The sequence below is a fragment of the Macadamia integrifolia genome, chromosome 5, assembly GCF_013358625.1.
Source record: "Macadamia integrifolia cultivar HAES 741 chromosome 5, SCU_Mint_v3, whole genome shotgun sequence".
NCBI classification, from domain to species: domain Eukaryota; kingdom Viridiplantae; phylum Streptophyta; class Magnoliopsida; order Proteales; family Proteaceae; genus Macadamia; species Macadamia integrifolia.
Genome location: NC_056561.1, coordinates 28,861,939 through 28,884,714, shown reverse-complemented (window position 1 = coordinate 28,884,714; position 22,776 = coordinate 28,861,939). Strand labels below are relative to the sequence as shown.

Genomic DNA, 22,776 nt, shown 5'->3' with positions numbered 1-22,776 from the left:
AGAGAATTGCGTAATTTTTGAGGCAATTTTAAAATTCAAAAAGGTAATCTTCTCTTCGTCGCTGGTTATCCAAACACCGAATAACCAGTGAGATCCAAGAAAACCATACAAAATATGTAAGTTTTCTTTTCTTTTCTTTTCCTAGGTTACTAAACACAGCCTAAGGTGTTAATCGGTTCGATTCGGTTCAATACAAGATTGTTTAGGTAAAACCAAAACTGAACCATTTAATCAACGGTTTCGATAGTTTTGGTTTAAACGATTTTCTTATGTTTTCTAATTTTTTTTATCCAAATGACTTCTTTACCTTTAAAATTTTTAGTGAAACGGATGTAAATTTTAACATATAAAATGACTTAAACTTAATATATATATATATATATATATATATATTAATTGGTTTAATGGTTTACCAACGATTTCAATTTTAAAACTAAATCAAACCATTATTTAAACAGTTTCATGGCTTTTGTGTAAACGACTTGGTTCGATTTCGATAAACGGTATCAATTTCAAATTCACATCCTTACCCTACTCCCTTTAAAGAGGGGTATTCACTTCGTGATTTGGTGTCGAGTTAACAGGCATCCATGCAGTTTCAACAACGACAACAACCACGATTATAACCTTCTCCCTACTAAATGGGGTCGGCCCAATCGCTTCTCGTGGATTTTCATAACCTATTGTGCAAAAATGGGATATGCATTTGAAATGGATGTTGGAGTTATTACATATATCACAATCTACATAGATCCAATAATGTATAAGATAGTAATAAAAATATAATAAAAATAAGTAACAAAAAGGTAGTAAGATGATGTAAAAGGGGGTGGAAAAAGAAATCACAACAGTAGTCAAAGCAGCATCACATGGAACATCCCATACACAGTGTCGGCTACATGAGTCCTTGTCCTCTATGTAACTCTATCCATTGTCATACTAGCATCGAGGCCTACCAAAGGTGTCAACCTATCACAACCCACTCCCAGTACTAGGATACCAGCGGTGTGAGTAAGATGCTTACCCGTCTTACATTTCTACCAAGATCTTTGATAGCAGTACCTTAACCATCACAATCACACAACACCAAACAAAATAAATAATTGCAGCAGAATTAGAGTATAATATAGTGGAATCATAAAATTAGCAGGGTTAATATCTGATGTTAGTATTACATAACAAGAATTGATCCGTTCACATCCGTTCATGACATACATGTAACTCCACAAGAATACCACCCAACAGTACGATATCAAATAATAGTATATGACCACCCGACTCACGGTGCTACGTATGCATGTGTCACAAGCACAGTTAGGGTCGTGTTCCTCAATCTCTAGTGTTCACAGTCACTAGCTCCGTACTTGGGCATGGAGGAAGAAACGTCACTGGCCATCGGCACTACCGCACCTGCATCGTCATCTAAAAAGCAACATATATGTGGGGTGAGCTCCAACTAGCTCAATGAGGGGTGGGATTCATACAAGCATATATACATATTCCATGATGCGAATGAATGCAAGTATAAACGCATAGTCCATGATGCGTATAATGCAATTCATTTTATTTTAAACCACCTAACATACAACTAAGTTGGGTTCATGTTACTATAACGCATTAGATTGTATCACTGGTCCTACAACTCGCACATCGGTCACCCAGCGATACAAACGCTACTCTTGATTAGGAGTCTTCCGATCCTGGAATGCGACCATCGATCACCCAACAAACCCCTGATAACTCCCTCCTGGCAGTCACGGCACTGAAATTACCATTGGCCACGCTAGACTAGTTTTCACCTTCGGAAATAATCACATCGTGCCACGGAAGTGGCATTCCAGAAATGTTCATCGAACATACCACAATTGGGTTATCCAAAAGTATACCCCTTGTTGGCAAGGGAACAACACAAGAAATGTAACCTAACCACAATATACTATACGCCTTGCATAATGACACAAGTAGTATCGAATACGATATCAAAATCAACTATTGATCACATCGCATCCATGTCCAAGCCTATCTAACATACAAGCAGTTAAGTATGGGATACGTGATACCAAAATTACCATTGGTCACAAAGTGCACTCATATCCAAGTATAGCTGTGGAGTACACGATACTGAAATTACCATTGACCACAAAGTGCATCCACAACTATATCTAACTCTAATCCACACCCAATGCATGATGCAATCATCCACACGACAATCATGGTACCAGAACCACCTTGGTCTCATCGGATCCCGTCACACATTTCATAACATATATCCAATTCCAATTTCACATATTATACAATGTACAATTTAATATATCAAAGCATGTTATACAATTCACATAACTCATTCAAGCAATTAAATTATCTACACAGGATTACTACATCATGTATACAGTTCTACAGTATAAAAAACACTCAAAAAATTAAAGTCAACCACCACTCATCTCGATTGTAGGTTGGACGGGTGAGGTTTCAAGTTGTCAACCCGATATCAACTCACGTTAGGCCTCACCATTTTGTGCTTGTCTCTGTCCTAGGTACAAAGGTAAACCGGCGTCAACGAGTGTCAGAAACACTTGAGGGGGACCCACAAGGTCTGCCCCAGAAGACAAGCGAATAGTCCATTTTGACAATCCAGAACTGTTCACTGAAAACAAGGACCTGAATCACCAAAAATAGGTCTATTGTTACCTGTGGCCTTGGCAGAAGCTCATTAAGAGCTCAAGGTTCACCGAAATTATGTCACCGGTGGTAAACCCATAAATGTACCATCATTTTGGTGGTTTGTTGGCTCGGGTCTGATTGCCAAAATTTGTTCCGTGGAGGTTGTAGGGGGTTTCCCCACCTCTCATTTAAGCTGAAGAAATCAATTTTTCACTAAGCCATTTGGGAGATACAGAAATCAAACGGTTGAAACCCTTAACTCCATATTTTATCAAAAATGTTGCCAGAGCTCAACCGGCTTGGTTTGAGCTCGGCAAACACATGGGGGAGTGCGATGCACACTCGGCCGACCTTCGGGAAGTGCCGAGGTCGAGTGTCACCCCTCCAACCCGGTGATTCCCTACCTTGTTCAAAGGTATAAATTCAAAATGAAAGAAAGGGGGTTTTGGGGAAGGTAGCACCTACCTCCGGCAACAACCGGCAACAACCGGCAACCAACTTCGTGCGAAGTTGGGAGCTCACACACCTTCTCTTCCTTATTCTTCTTCTCCTTCTTCTTCTTCCTTTCTCTTCTCTTCTCTCCCTCTCACACTTTTTGGACAAGTGAGAAGTGATAAATGAACTCACTTCTCTTATTTATAGTAAGTAAAGACCTTAGGGACCTTTCGATTAGGCACTTATCCGAAACTCAGGTAGATTAAGTCATCGTTCGGGACACGTGGGTACACCTCCTTAGGCTCATAGGGTGTACAAGTCATGGGGAAGGGTGCAAAGTAGTGTGGGAGGTTAGTTGGAGTCGGCCACGATGCGAGTAGGGCCCACGGGCATCGAAGCCATTTCAGCACAAGGGCCACTTCAGCCCAAGTGTTTCCGGTTGCCAAGGTAGTGATGTGCCTTGACACCCTACTATCCTCCTATCGCCAATCCATAGATATTGCCCTAGGATGCATACATAGTCTTCCAAAAATTTCTAATACATGTCAGGACTCGAGTGGGGAGGTGCTAGTTCACGTACCACTTGGGGTGAGAAGGTTTGAATCCCCTCTAGTTTGATAGGCATGAATACAAGGGCAAGTAGGGTTATTCCTCCCCTTTTTTAATGGGCTGCCACAAGCCAAAACCCATTGGTGCTCTCTACCTCTGGCCCAAGATCTATCATAAAAGTTCAAATTTTACCGGGTTAGGACAAGGGTGCAACATTCCCCCCACCTTACAAGAGTTTCGTCCTCGAAATTGAACATACCTGGTAGGATAAATAACCCGGGGTACTACTTCTTCATCTCATCTTTTCGCTCCCAGGATGCTTCCTGTTCTGGATGGTTCATCCACTTCACCTTAACGAATGAAACAGTATGATTACGGAGGATGTTGTCCTTCCAGTTAACAATCTTCTCAGGATACTCTATATAGGAAACATCTTCATCCAACTCACATGGTATGTAAGTTAGAACCTGAGTTGGCTGGCTAGTCAAGATAACCGACCGTACAGATAGATAGTGCTCGAAAATTCAATTCCGATGATATATGGCACATCAAAATCGGACTGTCAGGTTGCCCGCAATTGTCACCAAAAAATTCCATGTTCGCGCGTGCGCTGCGCGCAGACCTACCCGCACGCATGCTGGCTAGCGCGCACATGCCAACCCGCACGCATGTTACGAGTGCTGGCCAACAGGCCAACCCACATGCATGTTGTGCTCGCTAGCCAGCCACAGCCAGCAGCCCCACTCGCACCCCTGCTGGCTGTTGCTCGCACCCCTACTGGCTGCTGCCAATCCCCCTTCCTGCTGCTGCTCGCACCCCCGTCTACTGCTGTGCACGCCCTATGCTGCACACCTCGCACACGTGCTAGCCAAACCGTGCACTATGCCTGCCCATCCTTGCACCATGCCTGCCCTCCCGTGCATCCGTGTCAGTCTTGCCACATGCATTTCAACCCAACCTTGTGTGTCGCCGTCAACGGCTAGGATTTGCATTCCACTGGCATGGCGGATGAAGAAATTTCCTCCTCACCCATTTTCGCGTATGCACTACTCCACTAGTATACCCTATGCTGCAATCTCCTTTAGTCCAAAAACCCACTTTTTGCCCTCATTGGCTAAAAATATTCTCTCCGCCCATTTGTCCAAAAACCGCTTTTTACCCATTAGTTAGAAATTCTCTCTCCTCCCTGTTGGCCTAGAAATCCTATAAATACCCCCTCCTTTAGATTTAACAGACCAAGATCACAACCCCACAACCACCCTTAGGAAGTGAAGCTCTGCCCACTCTCCTCCTCCCCTCCCCCTTTGAGTTTCTTCGGGTCTTCGGAGCAATCTTCGTCAAGATCCAAAATATTTTTCGGATATTCAAAGTGTTCTTCGGGACTTTGAAGATCTCAAATCCAAGTTTGTAGTTCAATCCATTTTTTCCAAAAATAGCATGTTTTTAGCCTCCCCCCTTTGAGTGTTCTTAATCTTTACTAAAAGTAGAAATCCCTCCCCCATGAGGTTCTTCGAGTCTACGAAGAGATCTTTGTCAAGATCCGAAGTTCTGCTCGGATCTTCAAAGTGTTCTTCCGGTCTTTGGGGATCTTCAATCCATTTTTAGGTCAATCCATTTCTTTCCAAAAATAGCAGTTCTTAGCAGAAGCTCTGTCCGAGTGCCCTTGGGATCTTTCCAGAAATAGCCATTCCCAACGAAAGCTCTGTCGAAGTGCCACCTTAGCCTAGCCCTCCCCTAGCCGTTCCTAGCGGAAGCTCTGCCGAAGTGCCACCTCAGCCTAGCCCTCCCATAGCCTATCCCTAGTGGAAGCTCTATCGGAATGCCACCTCATCCAAAGCCCGAAAATAGCCTTCCCTAGCCGAAACCCTATCTGAATCTAAATCCAGAAATAGCCTTCCCTAGTCGAATCTAAATCCGAAAGTAAACGTTCCTAGCCGGTCAAGACCATCTTCCCCTGAGCCAGGAGAATCCGAAAGACAGTCTGAACCTGTACTAATCAAGGGCCCACCCCTCTTGACCGGAAAAGGGGTTAAGTTCAGGTACAGTTTCTTAACCGAATTGTCATCATGTAGATTTTATATAGACCTTGTTTTAGTGTACATAATCGTTTAAATTCAGTCAATGTATATGTGTAATAACTTAGCCATGTATATGGAATAGGAATAATTGTGGAAAATGTTCATTCTTAAGCATCTAAGAGGAAGACCGGTCGAATTGGGTAGATTGAGTGTCTAACACCTTCCCAATTCTACAACCTGACACTTACCCTAAATCTCTAAACCAGACCAACTTTCGGGCCCTTTTATCTGAAATTGGGCCCACCCCCGGGTCGTAGGCCCATAATCCTAGGTGGCGACTCCAAACCCTTTTTTATGATCTCGATCCCTGTATTAGACCATCATCAAACCCCCGTCTAGAATGATGAACTTTACACTTGCGAAATAGGCCTCCACGTATCTCTGAGCGGCGATACGACGGTGCTGGGCCCGCAAGCAAAGCATAAATGACACACACCTCCCTCATAAAAGAGGAGAGGAGAGAGGACGGAATGGATGCAAGTCCTTTTCCCCCCAGGGGAAGAGGGACTTCTCATCATTCTCTAGCTATTACCCTCACAGTAGAGACTCTGCTGGGGACAAATGTCAAGCTTCTGATACTAGATGCTACCTTTAAATGCAAGAACATTTTCCACCACATTTGTTTGAAAACATGTTTGGTTAAACCATGTTTGTAATTATATTCGCTAACCACATCATGCATCGTGCTTGAAGTGAAATCATTTGGCAAGGGACTCCCTGTCATGCCCGCACCCTCGAGGAGGTCAGTGCATGTCATGGAGAGTACTCTGAGAGCAAATGATACTCGCTTTGGGGTATTATTAAACGACGAGGATGTTTATAACTATGTCAGCACCCTCGGGGAGGTCCGTGCACTTTATGACATTTTGAGATTGAATAATGGTATTCCCGCATTACACTTGCACACAATCACTCAAGGTTCCACCACCTCGTGGCCAGTTGTTTAACCTCGGGTGTAGTCACGAGCAATGGGAAAGGAAGTCACCCCCTTGATCTTGTACCTACGAGTATATCAAAAGGATCACGTACCTTATGTATATAGATTCTGTCAAGGAAGTCTTGTCGGTCCTATTGCATCCACTACATACTTAGCATCATGTAGAAAATAGATGGAGAAGCTACGAGCGCCACAAGCTAACTGTAGAACTTGTTTGCGATCTTGAAAAGGAATTTTACTACATTATATTCTTGTCATAAAGAATTTTTTTCCTAAGTGGGTTTCGGATAAAAGGTGTTCCTCCTCCTTAGAAAAAATATATATATCCAAATACGTGGCTCAGGGGCAATCCCGTTCGAGTCACGTAAAGTCTCGAGAAGTCCCGAGAAAATCGGGGGGAAGGACACCTAATGGGAAAAAAAACAAGGAAAGCATGACTTTATTACATGGAATGTCTTATGAGAATATTCTCGACAAACCATTTGTATGAATCCCCCGCTTATGACATTGAGTGGACTGGGGGCATGAAACCCTATCCACTCCCTATCATTAAGCGGACTAACTTTAGATGAATCATTGGTTGTTAATCTAGTGAATGTGTGAACAAGGGGTTGGGAATTTAAGAATCCTAAAATAAGCCACTTTTGGTTCAGGCGCAATACCACACCTCAAGTATTCTCCACGGTCCCTCTGGACACGTCATGGTAATCGGTTGACTCGCCTAAGTCCAGTATCACCTCCATCGTCTCCTCAAGATTGCCTACCAACAAGTGTCATAGCCCAGTTAGTATGGATCCACACAACTCTAAATCACCCGAATTGGCATGGGTCCGTCCCATGGAGACCTTGCAGATAGAAATGGTTGAAGTCGAGAGAGATAGCTCAAATATTACATGCACTCCAGAACCCTCCCAGAGCTGATCCCAGGACTAAGCCGGCACCGGCTACAGGAGATTTGGAACAGAATGGAGCTACAGGTTATCGTGGAAACTCTTTCCGAGTGACCTCAGGAGAACCAGAAAAAGTCAGACCAACCGATCAAAGAGGATTTTCACCTACCCGTCCCAATGGCCAATAAGGGGGCCTATTCCAGGGTCCCTCCTCTTAGGGTAGTGATTGAAGATGAAGAAGAGGAATTTTCGGCTCACGTCCGAATGGAACCTCCAGAAATGGAGAGAGAAAGGAAAGTTAGGGAGCAATTGGAAAAATTGAAAAATATGCTCCGAGCAGGGAAAAGTTTGGAAAGCCAAACAGTGGTTTCAGATGAAATGAATTTCTTTTTAGGGGCAATGATTCCCGAGAAATTCAAGTGGCAGACCGACAGGTTTGATGGGTCAGGAGACCCCAAAGCTCATCTCAAAGTCTTCCTTAGCATCGCCAAGTCGTGGCAACTTGCAGATAACCAGATGGGGCAAGCCTTCATGTTAACCCTATCGGGACCTACACTAAGGTGGCTCACACAGTTGAAGTCATCCCAACTTGGTATAGGGATCATGAATATTGTGCTTACCACACTCAGAAGGGGCACAACACTAAAAGATGCTTGGGTTTGCAACATGCAATTCAGGACTTGGTAGACAACGGAACCATTGAGGTCAAGGTGAAGCAACCTCCTAATGTCAATACCAATCCACCCCCCAATCATGTGAATAATCTAGATGACAAAGCCACAGAGAGTGAACCCACTTAAATCATTGTACCCAGAGCTCGGAAGAATCACATGAATGCTCGCACTTATAGGAAAATCATGAATCAAAGGGTCAGAGCCATGAGGACCCCCAAAAGAAGAGAATCATCAGAAGAAGAATAAAAAAATCGGACTCTCGCCATTCATCCTTCATCATCAACAGAAAAATCCACTATACCATATTACCAGCCTCCACCATACCTCCCACCTTCACCATATTATCAGCCTCCACCATATCATCAACCTTCCCCCCACCATCAAGGAGAAGGAATTTCCTCATCCTATCACCCCCAATCTTCATATCCTACCTCTCACATTACATCATCTTCATACCATCCCACTTCGTATCCCTCATCACCCTCATACCAATCCCATTTTCAAGGTTCAGTATATAATCCAAAAGACGGATGGACGGACGGATACGATTGGAAGGATATGCTTGCACTACCAGACTCCACAAAGATGACTTCATCAACAGGGTCAGTGAATGCATTAGGGGAAGACCGGGAGGGTGATCCCACTTCTCTAATTCAGTCCACTACATCTTCAGAGGACAATCCAGAGGTAATCGAAGAGATTACAGATGATCTTTTCAAAGCAGTAGCCGCATTGGCCATAGGGGAATAGATTAAAGAGCACACCTCCCTAACCCACATAGGGAGTGACACAGAGGATGATGAATCATGTTTGATCCAACTTCGAACCAGTGATGTCAAGTCTAACCTTGTATAAATCTTTCGGTCTATACGCTCTGCATACTACGAGTGTTTGGATGCAGGAGAATTTGATTGTCAGGAGGAATCTGATGGAGAACCAAGTGAGGGGGAAATCAGTGAAGAAGAGGATGACGACGACAAAAATGAGGACAAGAATGAGGATGAGAATAATGGAGATGACTTTGATTCTCAAGAGGATGATGAGTATCCAGACTGGACTACCAAGGGCCTTGGTACAATGATAATGATGATGAGTCGGAATATTACTCACCAGATCACCGGACATGTTTCTCAGTATATGCTTTCGATAGTGATGCCCTAATAGTTGATCCGACAGGTGGCATTCAGTCTTCCCTTTGCATAGGAGGAGATGATTCTACATCAAATTCAGAAAATGATGAGGAATCTGGCGAGCCAACACAAGTTTATATGGACAAATGGGACTCTGCATTAGAAATGGAAGAAAAACTGTGTGATGTGTACTCGAGCACATTGAGGATGCAGGAAAGAGTGAAAGAAATTGACAACATGCTGGGTGAAGTAACTATCGGTGATCGTTACTACCGTGAGCAGTTAGATGATCTGGAGGAAATAGGGCCAGACGGCACATTCACAGAGGCAGTAGACGCTGCATTCCAACAGTTTTCTAATGCAGCCAAGAAGTTGCGAGCCAGTGCTGTGGATATTTGTGGAGGACCTCGACTTCCCACCCCAAACTAGGAGGGAGAATCAGAAAAAGAGGATGATCCCATGGTAGGGATAATCACCATAACAAAGAGTGATGAACAAGATTGTTATCCCACATAGATTATTCTAAAGAAACCTATCAACGTGATGGAAACTAGAAGTGGAAGAGACTATAAGGGCAAGGCTCTAGCAGTGGAATAGTCAGGGACCAGTGAGGCCGAAACCAATAGTTTGAAAAGAGAACCTGAGAATCCGGTCCTAGCTCAACTCAAGAATTCCCAGGCTAATATCTCAATTTAGGGATTGTTAATGGCATCCCCCACACACCATGAAACAGTTTTGAAGTCTCTCACCAATGTACAGGTGCCGATCGAGATAAATCCAACACATCTCGCACATATAGTAGGGGCAACCTATGCGGTACAATCCTTGATGTTCTCAGATTCAGAGTTTCCCAAAGGGGTCCAACACAATCGAGCTCTCCACATCACGGTAGAATGCCTTGACAAGATGGTTCCCTAGGTTCTTGTTGACAACGGGTCCGCTTTGAATGTGCTACCTTTGACATCAGCGAAGATTATTGGCATCAACCTGGAAGAAATGAGGTCGACTACCCAAACTATACAGCATATGACAATACCAAGAGGAAAATCCTTGGCATCCTTACCCTTGCCGTAAAGATTGGTCCAGTGAAGTTTGATATTGATTTCCAAGTCATTGATATACCGGCAACTTTTAACATGCTCTTGGGAAGGCCTTGGTTGCATCATACAAAGGCAATGTCCTCTAGTCTCCATCAAAAAATGAAGTTCATTCATGAAAAAAAGGTGATCACAATAGCCAGAGGTCCCAAGGTGGTTAACACCTTAGTCAATATTGAAAATGGAGAAGAACAAGACTAAAAGTTCAACTAAGTGGTTTTGAATTAGATACAACATGTGGAGCTATTGCCAAAGAAGTTCCAAAGGAGGAAATCCCGGCTAACTACGAAACCATCTGAAGTCTGCCAGTGAATTAAATGATGAAGAATATGCAATATTTTCTTAGCATGGGGCTAAGAAAATATCATCAAAGAGTTCCAAATCAGCCTAGTTTGGCAGTGAACAAAGAAAATAATGGTCTCGGTTACACTCCTCCGACCACCAAGGGACAGAAAGTGCTGAGGATTACTAGGAAGATCTTCGTCTCTTACTACCCTACTCTCAATGGCACTTTGTAAAAGGAGAGAATTTCCCTTTCTGTGGTAATGTAGAGCCATGGTTTGATGAAACCGCCACAAAGATGCAACCAAGATTTGAAGTATTTTTCCAAGACGAGTTCGATTGGGTGACTCATGAAGTGGAACAACAGCAAATGCTAGGCAAGGAAAGTAATCAAGACAGTTGCATCACCAGGATAACAGAAATTATACTAATTGAGATTGGGTTTTCCTTGAATAACCCTACGACATTGATCCAATCAAAGGAGGCACCAAGTCCTCGAGTCCTCCTAAAAAGAGAATGAGAAAAGAAGATAAGGCTCACCTGTAGTCTACCGCTTTCCATTTATTTGAAAAGCTACATTTGCTCTCTCCTACAAGAACCAAGAGCCTGAGAGCTACATGAGCTCAAGCTTCGTCCTTTCAGAGGAAGAAGTGCGTATGTAAAGCAAAGAAGAGCACAAAGAATGATGGTTTACATGTACTATACCCGAATCAACTGCAACGGGAACGTCCGTGAAGGTGGTCAAAGATGTGACCGACGCACTAGGATGGCATCCCTCAACAAGCTTGAAAATATGGACTTTATAGAAAGAGGATTGAGCAGTCTCCACCAATCCTAGCCCCGCAAAAAGTTCAATTTTCGAGAGCACGAGGTTGATCAGCTGGTATTTGTAAAGAAGAAGGCACCTATCCAGAGGAACCTCTACACCATTGAAGAAATAGCAACAACTTTTTCAGAATGAGAAGAAGGCCCCTTTGTAGAGACCAAGGGGTCTCGAATAAGAAATATCTTGGGGACGACGCGTGGTCATACGCGCTGAGGTATGTGTCGGGTTCGTGACGTGATTACTCTTAACATTGCAAGAGCGCACGTCAGGTATCGAATAGGGAGTCGCCACCTAGGGTGATGGGCCTAAGACCCAAAAAATGATCTCTCTTCCAAGGAGAGAGAAAAGCTATGACTCGATGCCGAATAAGGGGAATGGTCCTCGTCCAAGATTCTGGACAAGTGTCAAGTTGCGAGAAGGGAAGGTGTTAAACACCCGCCTCGCCCGACTTAGAGGTCGGTCTCCATTTATCTAGACCTTTGTGGAACCCTACTTGCTAATTTTTATCCTAGGTCATAGGCTTAGTTCTAGTCTAGGTGAGGTTCAATGTTTTATCCTAGCCCGGTTCCTAGGTTTGGGCGCACACTGCGCCAAAGTGGTTCAAGTGTGTGTGTTTGTGTACAAATAAAAGGTATACATGTCATAAAGGAATAGAGTAAAAGAAAACGGCATATGGAATAAAGAGTTTTAACAGTACCCCAAGCAAATGAAGATTGAAATAATACAGGCCAAAATGAACTAAAGAGAAACACAACATTCAATGATTCTATATCGGAATTGGGCTAGATGATGGGCTAGCCCTCTAGTCCCTTTAGAAATAGACTAGGCCTAACGATCCTAAGCTACGAGGCGGTATTGTGGGCCAACCACGCCCATCCTATGTTAGAGCACCCTAGGCTATGTAATATGACTCAAGCCATCTCTCAAATTGCTTAGAAGCCAAACCAAATAAAATAAATAAACACATGACTCAAATAAAAAATTTTGATTTGTAAACAAATTGGAATGTAGGGCCCTATGAGACAGAGTCTAGCCATGGAAGGGCTACACCCCCAAAGGGAAAAGAAAACATCTTGGTTTTTGATTTGCCATAATTGAAATTAGAGGTAATGGACCCATCCTAAATTCAACCTAATCAAACCGACCATATCGAAAAGAAATGAATGAATGACGTCAAGTTTCAAAAAGAAGGAAAGAAGCAACGTTTAATGATCTTTAAGGGTTTTGATGAAATCATGATCGGAGCCGACGTCGCGAAAAGAAATTTGAGCTCTCTCAAACCGAGGACTCGTATTTTGGAAGGCAAAAATCATTTTTTTTTCTAAAAGGTTCTAGGGCCCACGTTGATGTAGCCACACATGCACGAGCACTTGACCAATAAATGGCCAACCCCATGGCGGAGTGGCATGAAAAGGTTTTTTTTTTTTGGAAGAAATAAAAGGGAAGAAAACAAAAGAAAATTTCTTTTTATATGTTTAAAGAAGGTAAAAAAGGTACATTTAAGAAGAATTTTATTATTTATTATTTTCTTTTATGAAATTTAAAACCCGGCTAAAACAAATCAAAATCAGATTGGGATGGACCGACACCATGGGATTCAAAGATCAAAGGTACGGGCGATCAAACTTTGGACCGATGTCCCCAAGAGATTAAAGCTTGGGCCTTCAAACTCAAGGCTGAAGAAGAGTGATGCTCATTAGAAAGACGCATCGTGTGTCTAGGGCCCAGTATCATTTGAGATTTCAGCAAAGGCGCATCTGAACCCATATTAAGCCCGCAACCCTCATATCCAGTGGGCCCAGTTACCCACATATTCGGCAAAAGACTAAACAAAACGAGAGAAGCAATGTATAAATCTGATGTCCAAACTCAAGAGCCGATTCGGTAGGACTTATCAAATCAAAGAAAATCCCATATATCAGGTTAAAGGCCGCTGCGGCTTTCATTAAGGTGAATCAGATCTAATGTTAAAAAAGAAAGCTGGTTAAGCATAGATCTAATATCCGAATCAAAGGAAGAAATAGACCAGCAAGATTTATCATACTAAAATCCTGAGCATTAGAACGGAAATCATTACAGACCTCACCGAACAGACAAACCTGCTATTCAATTCCAAGAGTGGATCAGCTAGATTTAATCAGATTAAAATCATAAACAATAGATCACCAAGGCCGAGCTTATTACAGATTTTACCAAATGAATGGATATAATACTTGATACGGCCCAATTAATCACCCAGTAAGGTAAGAACACATGGAATCCAAAGGAAGGACACGTGTCGCCCACCCGATAGAGGCTGCAAGAATTCTAATCACGTAAACCACGTGAGGAGAAGTAAACCACGTGAGGAGAAGATACCCGAATAGGGAATATTCCCCACAAGGAGAATAGCATGCATCCGAGTAGGACTCGGGAAGGGAAAAAGGCGAACCCAGGGGGCCTCCCAAAAGAAACCTTAAACCCTAAACACTATAAGAGAGGGCCCGAAAGGAGGGGAGAGGTAGGTCAACACACACTATTACTCTTGTGAAAATACTATTCCGCCGGTCTCTAACTTGGGCGTCGGAGGACTAACCCCGAAGATACCCCCAACTGCCTTCTGTCCCTGTGCAAGTTTAGCTCCTCTGACGGATTTCTAACAACACTTAATTCCGACAGTAGGTTGGCTGGATCTAATCATGTTAAAAGAATCATGGATGTTATGTTTTCGGAACAAACGTGGCCAATTTCACAAGGAACGAGACCGATTCAGTATTCAAACCCAAGAAAAACCGACAAGGCTCAATGCATCACCATTAAAGTAAGAAAGGGGTGGACAGAATTCATATTCTAATCCCTTTCTTCTTCTCTTTTTTCTTTTCACAAATGATCATTAGCATGCAATTTAGTAATCAACCATCACAGATTTCGGCGAAATGAATGAGCAGATGCATACTACAAATAAAGATGCACAAGACACAGAGACCACAACTTTGAGCATATGCGAACGGGTAGTGCCGAGTAATTCATTACAAGTAAAGAGACTAGACTCATAGGATTGTCTCTAAGATGTGGAGGGCCGGATTTTCTTCCACAAAGTTGAACCATCAAAATGTGAAACAGAAAATAGGCCAATGGCAGAGATGAACAAGAAGATTATCGGACAAGTATTCAGCTGTAATCGATCTAAAAATATAAGAGTAAAGAAAAGGAAGATCATGCCATCGATGGATCAGAGCTCCAATTGGGAATTATCAATGACACAAGAACCATAGAGACTTGCAGGTATGAACATGCATTGCCAGATGATCTACTGAAATAAAATGAAAAGAAAAAAATCAACTGGACCTAGTCTTAACAATATCAAGAAAAGTCTACCTCCTATAGAGGAACCATATCAAGAATTAAGGCATCAACCATCTACCAGCAGAGAAAGAGCAAAAGGAATGCTCCATGATCATTCATCCTAGATGATTCTTGAAGCAAAACAAAGAAACGAGAGAAGAGAAAAAAGAGCAAGAAAAGCAAATCACACCATTACTGAATCAAACAATCACACAAGCAAGGGATTTAGGGAAATTTTCATTTTTCTTTCGGGAACTTACCTGGTCACAGGTGATGAAGAGTAGCCGAACCAGAGGGAGAACCGCGCCGTGTGCGTATGAGAGTCAAGAGCTCTTCCGGCCAGACGATCTCTACTCCTCCTCCTTGGAATCAGCTTCCGATGGCTCGGCCGAAGAAATCCGACGGTGTCAAGACTCGATGGGAGCTTTCATCAGGGATTTCGTCTCGATGAAGATCCGAAACCGATCCTCTCTGAGATCAGCGCCTTCTCCTTCAATGCAATCGAAACCAAAAGAAGAGAAGAAGAAAAATCCTTCTCAAATCCTTATCGCTCTTCCCGATTTTCCCTCTACTCTCTGTAAGTCCCTCTGAAACCCTTAACACTCCGTTCTCTCCGAAAATTTCTCCCCAGAATTTCTCCCCAAAACCGAAGAAACTCTCTTGAAGAGACGCTCCCTTTTATAGCTCTCCTTGTTCTCGAAGCTTCTTCTCAACTCCTTCTATTGAAAACGGCGGGCGAGAGAGAGCAAGTGTAACCGTTTTCTCCCACTTGCCACAATCGAAACCTTCTCTTTCTTCCTTTTTTCTAACCGCATCTCCCACTTGCCACGATCGGCCGAACCGACCTTGAATGATCATGAGAAGAGCCTCTCTCGTTCCTCTCTGTTGAAGAGTCAAGAAGTCCTCTCCTCTTCCTCTTCTTCTTTGTTTCTTGCCCCTGCCCACATGGAAGAGAAAGATCTCTTCACCCTTTTTCTTCACTTTTCTGATTCTCCTTTTCTTTTCATTTTTCCTTTCCTTTCTCTTCTATTCCCCTTTTGTCCTTTCTTTTCTTTTCTTTTCTTTTTTTTTTTTTTTTTTATCGTACTTATCTTCATTTGTTATTTTCATTTCTCTTTTTATCTTTTATTATTTTTCTTTTGTTTTTCATTGATTTATTTTTATTATTGGTTATTGGTGGGCCCTCCTTCCTCCCATGTGGGATTGGAAATGGGTTGCATTTCTTGTCGCAAATTATTGGTTTTGAAATGGGGTTGGGGAGCACCCAAATTTAGTGTCTACACCCTTGCCGCACCTCCTCATCCATCGAGCTGTCAAATTCCTCTTGAACTGGACAAGCATTGGAGAAAACTTCAAGTTTGCTCATGCTATTGAGTTAACCAGCCTAAATACCCTTGGTGAAAGCATCAAGCCAGTTATCAAGTCTGTAGTCGAGCCTGTTGTTTATAATTTCATGCCGGCCTCCCCTCTCAAGGAGAGTCCCGAACCCTTGTATGTCGAGTCTGTTACTCTTTTCATGAATGAAATTTCTAATTCCAAGTATAACTTGCCTCATTTTTCTGATGATGATCTTAATAAATATCAAGAATCAATAAAACAATGCAAACCAAAGAAAGCCCAACCCATCCGTGAGGATACTCGGGTTATTAATCTAGGAACCAACCAATGCCTTCGAGAGGTAAAAATTGGCACTACCCTTGATGACAAAGAAGCAGAACAGATGATTAGTCTTCTGAAGGAATTCGCCGAGATCTTTGCTTGGTCTTATAAGGATATGCCTGGTATCGACCCCAACATCATGTAGCATCAATTGCCGACTTACCCTAGGGTAAAGCTGGTAAAGCAGAAGCTCCGAAGAATGCGTCCAAACTGGAGCGAAAAGATCAGAGAAGAGGTTGTGAAACAGTGCAATGCAGGGTTTTCTATAAGTAGTGAAATACCCCCAATGGTTGACCAACATGGTACCAGTACCAAAGAAAGATGGCAAGGTACGAATGTGCGTGGACTTCCGCGATCTTAATAAAGTAAGCCCTAAAGATGACTTCCCATTACCTCACATTGATGTATTGGTGGATAATACGGCGAGGCATGCTTTGTTATCATTTATGGATGGATTCTCCGGATACAACCAAATAAGCATGCACCCAAAAGATCGTGAGAAGACAACCTTCACCACTCCATGGGGAACCTATTATTACAAGGTGACATCTTTTGGACTGAAGAACACCGGGGCAACTTATCAAAGAGCAGCTATGGCCATATTGCATGACATGATGAACAAAGATGTGGAGATCTATGTGGATGATATGATAATGAAGTCAAAAGACCGATAGGGGCATATTCCCGCACTAAGGCGATTCTTTGAAAGAATCAAGAAGTATCAGCTAAAGTTGAATCCTCAGAAGTGTGTATTTGGGGCAACAGCAGGAAATTTATTAGGTTTCTTGGTGAGTGAAAGAGGACGGCAATTCAAGAAATACCCAAACCTCGAACTGAGAAGCAAATACGAGGATTTTTGGGTCACATCCAGTATATTAGCAGATTCATAGATCAGTTGACTACCATCTGTGAACCAATTTTCAAGCTGCTGAAGAAGGACCAACCCACAATATCAAAGGATACCTCATGAACCCACCAATATTGACACCACCAGTGGAAGGAGGGCCACTTCTGTTATACTTATCAGTGGGAGAATATTGGGCTCATTGCTAGCACAAAAAGAGACAGAAAAGGGGTAGAGCATGCTATATATTACCTTAGCAAGAAATTCCTAGAGTATGAGACTTGATACACATCTTTGGAAATAACTTGTACCGCATTGATTTGGGCAACAAAAAGGTTACGACATGGTGGCTTATCCAGTACGTTTAATCTCCAGAATGGATCCAATCAAGTACCTCTTTGAGAAATCGACCCTGGCCTATTGGCTACTTTTGCTATCAGAGTTTGACATCACTTATGTTACTCAGAAGTCTATCAAGGGGCAAGCTATAGCCGATCATTTGGCTACACACCCGACGGAAGACTGAAGGGCCCTGGATGATGCCTTTCCCGATGAACAGATCACAGTAATAAAAGAAGAAGACATAGCTAATGAATGGCAATTATTCTTTGATAGAGTAGCTAATCAAAAGGGGTGTGGTGCGGGAATATTGTTTATCACCTTTGACGGCCTTTATTTGCCTTCATCATTCTATCTCGATTTTTCCTGTACCAACAACATTGTTGAATATAAAGCTTGTGCTTTGGGACTAGAAACGGCCTTGACTTTTGGAGTGAAAAGGATCAAGGTGTATGGAGATTCATCCATTGTCATTTTTCAGACACAGGGAAAGTGGAAGACTAAAGATGAAAAGTTGAAGCCATATCAAGAACATCTAGAAGAGGTGGTTGAACACTTTGAGAATATCTCGTTCAAATACTTCCAGAGAGGTAATAACAAGTTTGCTGATGCCCTTGCAACTTTGGCTTCTATGGTAGAATGCAACCCTATGGCTAGGGTCTGACCATTCTTGGTGGAACAAAGAAGCAGGCCCATTTATCAGAATTCGGTAAACTCTCTCACTATGGATGGTCGGTCTTGGTTCTCTCACATAGTGAATTTTATCAGGGAAAGGAAGTACCTAGTTGAAGTAACTGACAGAGAAAAGATATTTCTAAGGAGATATGCAACCTAGTTTATTCTTCAAGGGGATTTGTTATACAAGAGATCCTATGTCGGAATACAGTTGTTGTGTGTGAACGAGGAGCAAGCCGCAACCATCATGGAGGAAATTCATCAAGGTCTTTGTGGACCCCACATGAATGCTAAGATGTTATCTAAGAAGATCCTTAAGCTAGGATATTACTGGAACACAATGGAAGTAGATTGTGTGGACTTTGTCAAGAAATGCCACAAGTGTTAGATATTTGCTAATATTATACATATCCTGCCAACAGAGTTGCATTCGCTCAGTTCACCTTGGCCATTCTCCACTTGGGGCATCGATATCATTGGAAAGATCAACCTCAAAGCATCCGATGGTCATGAGTTCATCATGGTAGCCATTGATTATTTCACCAAGTGGGTAGAGGCTCAGTCATATACGGTCCTCACATCTACTAAGGTGGCCAAATTCATTCATTAAAATATCATTTCTCAATATGGAGTACCTCACGAATTGATATCAGACCAGGGATCCAATTTCTGGTGCAAGACCGATAAAATCTGCACAAAGTTCGGTATCAGAAGGCATCGCTCTACCATTTACAGGCCACAGACCAATGGGGCAGCAAAAGTAGCCAACAAAAACATCAAAGTCATCCTACAGAAAATAGCGGAAACACACAAGGATTGGGTTGATGAGTTACCCCTTGCCTTATGGACTTACTTGATTTTTGTACGATCCTCGACGGGGGCAAACCCTTTCTCTTTGGTATATGGGGTTGAGGCGGTTCCACCTATGAAAATCCTGGTACCATCCCTAAGAGTACTTCTTGACAGTCAGCTACCTGAAGGAAAGTGGGTGAAGGACAAACATGACTAGCTCAATTTTCTTAATGAAAGACGTATGAAAGCCATGGATAATCTGAAGAAATATCAACTGAGAATGGTCAGGGCCTTTAACAAGAATGTGAAGCCTGGCACATAGAAGAGGGTGAACTTATTCTTCGAGAACAAAGAGCCCTAATTCATGACCCAAGAGGGAAATTCAGGCCCAACTGGAGTGGCCATTTTACTGTCATAGATATTTTACTAGGCAAAGCTGTGAAACTCATAGACCACAACTGTGAAGAAATACCTGAACTGGTCAACATGAATCTACTGAAGAAATATTATGTCTAAAAAGGTGAACAACCTGAACTACATCAGACCTGATTCCTTTCGAGGGATACATAGGTAACTTAACATGTGCAAATGCGGTCTCAACCATCTAAGGCAATAAATTAGTTCCTTGATTAATAATCAAAGTATCTTACATGATCATCATAGTTTGTGTCTCTCAAGAATAGCCATTTGGCATGCAAGGCCATTAGGTATCTATCATTCCCCTATGATCCATCAATTCTTATCCAGGATTCCATCCCCCAAGAATCGCCATTTGGCATGGAAGGCCATTAGGTATCTGTCACTCACCTATGGTCCACCAAACTCTTATCCAAGATTCCATCCCCTAAAAGAAAATCGATATCCAGCACTAGTTTATCAAGGCCAGTTTTTTCCCCATCATTGATTAGTAAAAAAAAAAAAAAAAAGAGAGCTTGATGCATCAGTGCTTTGATAAATCACCATATCTCTTTTGTTTTTTATGGTTTCAGGAAAAGTCATGAGCCTGTTAGATTAGACGTTGAGGAAATGGACCTTGGACATGAACATGACGGTGCCAAGATTGCTGGAATCCATGAATATGTCATTTCTCAGTTGGATCGCGTGTGTGAGATTATATCACCAATTACTCTAGCAGGTGCCTCAACACTAGGATGCCAACCTACATGTATTTTGATTTGGATTAGTAGAGATCTGCCCAGCTCTCGAAGAAGTTGGAGTTTATATGTTATCTCCACCCAAAGTCAGGTTGTTCCAACCACCCTTGGAGAAAGATTATTCAGAGGAAATTCAGGACTTCTTCGGATGGAAAGAAGAGGAAATGAAGCAATTCATTAGGTATGGGAAGATTGACATTCTGATGGTGGCCCAGATCTTCGCCCAATATCTACTAATGTGAAGAATGCATCAACAGAGATTACAGGATGCTTATTTACTTTGCATGATAGCTCGCTATGTTCTCTGAACTCCCGAGCGTGGTGCACTATCCGTTCTGGTTGAGGTGGTAAAACAGTTGAAGAAAGGAGGTGACATCATCCCATGGTTCTTACAGAAACACTCAAGGGATTCGATGACATAAGCCATGGCTATAGATTCGGACTAGATCATTATCAAGGGAGTCCTGCTATTTTTCAAATTTGGCTCCTCGAGAAACTGAAGTTAACTAATCCATTAAAAGAAGGCCTGCTCAGAGCTCTTTGCTATCAGGATAAGAGGGAAGTTCCAGAATTCAACTTTATCACTGACTGGGAGAAGTACCTGTATGAAAGGACTGAGCGAGATATTGCATGGAGATGCCTAGGAGGGCCACAAGAAGATTTTCTGATGAAGACCCCTGGCTACAATTACGTCAGGTTGATGGGATTAAGTCACACATCCATTTATTTACCTACGTACATCGGCTAATAATATGGGCTCAAAGTGATGGACTCAGAAGATTTAGTGAACTTTCACCCACCTCAAGAGTTGTCTCCCCACCTTATTACTTACCTATCCTGTCTATGGTAGGAAAATTGTTCCCCTTTCCATGTAATTCACTTGGTAATAGAATGAGGAAGCATTTGGATTTTCGTGTTATCCCGATTATTTTAATTATGACTTGAGTTGTAGAATTGATTATGCCTAAACATTGCAAACCACAAACAAAAACAAAAAGAAAATTTTATCTTTGTGTCAAAGATAGATTTTCATTCATAAGATGCCAAAATAAAAGGGGGAGGGAAAAAGAAAAAGAAAAAAATATACATGTGTTTACACTTGCAGGAACTACAGGAACAGGACCCTAAGAAGTAAAGTCATTATTTAAACCATACTCTGAATCACCCCCATGGAGTACTGGGGAACCCGCGGATGCTAATCAAGTCTGCTCTAGTCTCTATGTCATATCCTGAATCAGTGCATCCTACTGTGCAATTTCCTACTCATAGGAACTGACTTGGCTCTCCAAGGTGACAATCCTTCCATCCTAGGGAATATAGGAAAGGATCAAGAAGAAGAATAATGAAAGAAGAAGGGCAAAAAAGAAAAAAGAAGAAAGTAGGAAATACCTTGGCAACCATTGCCTCAGACAAGCTATAATGTATCCACCTAATCTCAGAATAGACCTCTGGAGACACATGAGAAAGAGCATATCAGCCAAAGGAAGTCAAATGCTAATTGAAGGATGATCAGATACTCACATAGTCATAAAGAATGGGCAGCCCAAGGGAAGCATCTACATCCGTTCTTTGCTCCAGAAGATGAGGGAGGCTAGGATTAGCCGCGTTGGGATAACACCAAGTTGGGAAGCCACGGAAGGGGATATTGGCTACTCTGAGAGCTCCCCCCGCACTAGTAGAGGGTCCAGCTTGTGAAGGATCAACAACACTGATGTGCGACTGAACAGGAGAAGGATCTACATGTCCTATTCTCCCTTGAAAGAACATCATTCAAGACCAAAGCAAAAAGAAGTTGAAGCATGAAGGAAATACTCAAGAAAGGGTAACATATCACTGGACCTTCAAGACCAAGAGGAGTGCATGATGTCTCCTCCTCCAAGAAAGCCCTATAGTCCCTATCCCAGTCAAGAAATGATTCATCCCATACTCCATCAGCCAGACTCTCAATCTTGTTTGCGGGGCTGATCTCTAGGCAATGCATGGTAGGTGGAGGAAGATAGGGAGAGAGACATGACTTGAGATTAGACCACTGGGGTATGACTCTCTCTCCCAGGTACCGGACATGGCCCTATATGCCTCGGAACAGGACCCGGTTCTTAGATAAGCACCTGGCCAAGACAACTTCGTCAGAGTTTGAAAATATGAGAGACTAGAACAGCCTCCAAGTGACCTGCAAATCCAAGGAAAAGTAAGAACAACACATTACAAAAGGAATTTTAATGTCAAATGTGGCATACCTCAGTAAGACTGTTTAGAAGAGAACGAGCAGTGGTCCCTGGAGGACGGCGCCAACCCCTGAGCACCTGACTGTCTCCCAACCTTGTAGCTATGGGGAAGGAAAATGCTTGAGGATCCCTCAGTCTAGGGGCTGTAATCTCCAGGTGCTCAAAGCACTAAGGTTGTTTTAAAAGATCAAAGTAAGGAAGTGCA

The 22,776-nt window shown here is 42.6% G+C and overlaps 1 long non-coding RNA gene across 1 annotated transcript; it reads right to left on the bottom strand.

The window, feature by feature from the left end:
* Positions 1-1,103: 1,103 nt before the first annotated feature.
* Positions 1,104-15,872, bottom strand: LOC122079975. The gene is made up of 2 exons (XR_006140571.1): positions 15,144-15,872; positions 1,104-1,422 (listed from the first exon to the last, which is right to left on the bottom strand). It is a non-coding gene; the product is annotated as an uncharacterized LOC122079975 (long non-coding RNA).
* Positions 15,873-22,776: the final 6,904 nt, after the last annotated feature.